Below are 3,979 nucleotides of genomic sequence, written 5' to 3'. Positions count from 1 at the left end.
ATTTCATTTATTATTATTAGCTCTTAATAGCAAACTTACATTCTCTAGTGTGCTCTCACCATCCACCATGGGATCTAGCCTAGAACCTGGGCTATGATGTTTGGACTTTCAGCCAAAACTCTGAGCTAGTTTAGCCTCTTTATTTTATGAGTAGCCTGGATCAGGAATTTTGTTTTATTTAAAAAAATTTGATTCATGCAGAATTTATTAAAAATATTCAGAAGTTTTCTTAAGTGGATTGATTCAGAAAATACTTCAGGACCTTGTTTATAGACTGGACTGTGACCCTCCTGGGTGTATATGTGGGGATATTTATCCCAATTGTCTCAGAATATGACTATTTGAAATGGAATCCTAAAAGAGCTAATTATGTTAAGAGGAGTCCATTAGAGTGGCCTTCTTCAACAAGGATGATTTACTTATAAGAAGACATTAGGACACCTATACACGGAGGGGGAGTAATTTGAAAACACAAGAAGAGGATTTCATTTACAAGTTGTGGAGAGAGACTTTATAGAAAACCAATATAAATGATCCCTATAGCTTTCTTATTATATCTAAAATAAAAATGTTTTTAGTTTTAAATATTGGCAAGTGTTTATAGAAACTGGGTCTTCCATACATTGCCTGTGGGAAAGTAACATTGATTCACCTACTTTGGAAAATTCTTCTGCATTTACTGAAAAAATTAAATCTGTACTTCTTATTGCACCCATTATTCTATCCTTGGCATATATCCCAAAGAATGAAAAATGATGTGGGCTTAAAAATCTCTTCACAAATGTCTATATCATCTTTATATGTAATAGCTAAACTGGAAACAAACCAAATGTCATTTCAATTATGATTCAAGCAACAGAGCTTTACATGTTGGCAAATATCATGTCAATTCCTATCACTTCAAGGCGATGACAGACATTGTTCTTTACTCATAGCACTCCAGCTTCTTAAGATGGATTTTGCAACCAGGACAAAATACATGGGGAGATACAGGGAATGGAACTTTTATTTTGTATGCTGGCAACCATTCCATAAATAATGGAAAGATTTTTTAAAATTAAAAATGCCACTACAAATTACTATCAAGGTTTGTTCTATCAAGGATTTATTTATCTTTGCATATCTACCACAAAAAGTTGGTGTGGTTGGTAAAATTGTAGAGTCATCAGTTCAAATTTAAAATATTTCAAGACACCTTCTCCAAGTTACTTACCTCCACAAACATACTTGCTAATGAGATCTTCTTCTGTCTTCCCATTTCTGTGTTGTGTACTAGAAGGATTCAAAACCAATCATGCCAATATTTTTAAGTGCATATAAAGAAAGAAATAAGGAAATCTCTTCTTCCATATTCTAGTGTTAGCTCCTAGGCACAGGAACAAAATCTCACCGTAGTTATGGCCACAACATGGGTGCACAACACACACCATTCTGACATACAGAATGAGCAGCCTCTTCAAACTCTAGGTATCTGCCAAACAGGTACAACGAAGATATTTTCATTGTGATTAGAGTTATTGTGTGGAGATATAAACTTGTGAATCTTCATCAGTGTGGTGGTTATATGCCGTCTATGTCTATAGTAAAGCCAAACTCCACAGCTTTTTTGTGACACATATCTCATACTTCATGTGATGTAAGATCAGACCAGAGCAATCCCATAACTTCATTACTTGTTTGAGTTGCTCTGGATGGGCACCCATCATTATTGCACCCACCTAAGGTGGTCATGGATCAGCTGGAGAATACAAGTTGCCTAACTCTGTGAAGTGTCCTTCCCCATGTAGCACTCAGGTTCTGTATCCCTAAGGAAGAAGCTCTTTATCACAGCAACACTGTGCTGCCTGACATCACAGGGCTCCCTGAGGAAGGCTGCCTCCTCATTCAGGAATGTCCTGCAGAACCTGCTGCAGCACCAGCTTGAGGTTCTGCTGTTTCAGCCCCTGCTTAAAGGAGCCATCAAAGAAGTAAGTGAGGGGGTTGGTGCCACTGTTAACAGAGGACAGGACAACTGACAGCAGATAAAGACCATAAGACAATGTATCGATCAAGACAATCTGAATTGAGATTAGAAGCAGTGGATGCTAAAGGGCAGGCCATAGAGGAGGAAGACTAGCACTGTGAGCAAGATTTCAAATACGGCCTGGTAAATTGCATCTGGTGGGAAATGCAGAAGACTCTAGAAAGAAGGCCAGGCTGAATCAAGGGCGAATCACAAATAAAAAAGTTAGGCAGGCTGCAATAAAAAAATAGGTGAAAGACACCAGTCATTTTCATATTTTGTGTCTAGGAAGCCACAGTAATTCCTATTCAGAATGCTCATTAGCAGCGACAGGACCCAGAGTAGGGCACACATGACAGAAGATGTGTGTTTTGGGTGGCAGCAGCAGTTTCAGATGGGACACAGAATGGACAGCAGCACTCAGTGCTAATGGCACTGAGCATGCTCAGGCCTATGATATAGGGAAACATCATCACAGTGGTAAAGCAGGAGAGGAAGATTGTGTTGGGATAGAAAAATTTGAAGAGTATCAGTGAGCAATCTATAATGTGGCAGCAGAGGAAGAGGAAGTAGGTGTCAACTAGGTTAAGGATGTAGACTGAGAAGGCGTTCCAGTGCATGCAGAAACCCAGGAGCCACAGTATAGTTGCTCCAGGACAGAGATGAACATCAGCAAGAATAGGTCAGAATGTTCTTGTTGAAAAGTGTAGAAATGGCCCTGTTCTTTCCATTCACCAGTATGCGTTTGTTCCCCCAGGCTTAGGATTTGGGTTCATGCTCAGAAACACAACACTGATGCCCTTGGGAACACAAACCAGACATGAGCACCTGCTGCATGATTACTATTCTCAGGGTCATCCTGCTACATGGCAAGCACCGTCAGTCTGTTATGGGGAGGAAACAGAAGCTTACAGAGATTATCAATTTGGGCTGTGTTCAACTTTGATAAGCCACTTGGCCTCTGTAAGCCTCTACTTCCCCTCCTACTTCTGTAGGCTAGAGAGTTCTGGACCATTAAAAAAACCCATTTCTGGCTCACTCTGAAGCCTGGAATCTCTTTATTACAGCACACATGCTCTATTTACCTTGTAATACTTTATAATTCCAGCATCTCCATTCAACATGCTTTGGCCCTGGGTTGGACTGACAGGAAATGTGACTATGCTGTGGCTCCTGGGTTTCTGTATCCCTGCGCTGGAGATTTTTTCTCAAGTACAGTAGTTTATAAAGACACAGAGGTATCCGAGACACTCCCATGACTGAAAGTATTCCATCTAAGGAGGAGAAAGAAGACCTTGTTTTAGGGCCATGGGAATGTAAGCTCTTGCTAGGACAGGTGTGCACATGGCTGAGCCTGGTGAGCTAGAAATGACTCAGTTTGTCAGTCAATAAAGATGAAGCACTATCTATGTCCTCAGCAGCTTGCTTTGTATACTACACACTGTATATTCATATTTACTCAATGAATGAATGCATGACTGAAGAGTGTAATATTATTGGAGATTTCTGTTAAATGAAAATACAATAATTAACATTAGAAGATACATATAAAATGAAATTAAGAAAGTTTTATCTATTGTCATTCTTGTTGTCCACAGCCCTGAGTGTGTTTAGAAGAATTACTTATGTGTGATCAAGTAACTGAAATTGACCACTGGTGTGCATTTCAAGTGAGGCCTCCGTATGGCTTTACTGAGCACCTAGAAGCATTTTTGTACACACTGTGGTTGTAGGGTTTCTGTGTGAGCTGATTTGCCCAGTAACACCAAGGAGGAAGGAATAAACAAGAGTGAAATTTGAGTTCCACTGAAAGAGGGATAATGTTGGAATATTTATGGATGAATGTCAAGTGTTGTTCTGGGGTGTATGCAACATAAACCTACTTCTTTTTCTTGTATAGAAGATCTTTAGCAGTGTGTGCTTTGCTGATGAAAGGTTGTTTTCTTTTTTTCCTGTGTGATATCTCTGAGGAGTTGT

At 39.6% G+C, this 3,979-nt stretch overlaps 1 pseudogene; it reads right to left on the bottom strand.

Moving 5' to 3' along the window:
* Positions 1–1,880: 1,880 nt before the first annotated feature.
* LOC124088386 (mas-related G-protein coupled receptor member A-like) lies at positions 1,881–2,860 on the bottom strand (annotated as a pseudogene).
* Between the last annotated feature and the right edge of the window lie 1,119 nt (positions 2,861–3,979).

The sequence above is a fragment of the Marmota monax genome, unplaced genomic scaffold, assembly GCF_021218885.2.
Source record: "Marmota monax isolate L192 unplaced genomic scaffold, Marmota_monax_Labrador192_F-V1.1 WCK01_AAM20220418_F8-fsc00061, whole genome shotgun sequence".
NCBI classification, from domain to species: Eukaryota; Metazoa; Chordata; class Mammalia; order Rodentia; family Sciuridae; genus Marmota; species Marmota monax.
Note: the sequence above shows the minus strand (reverse complement) of the source record. Positions and strands in the feature narration are given on the sequence as shown.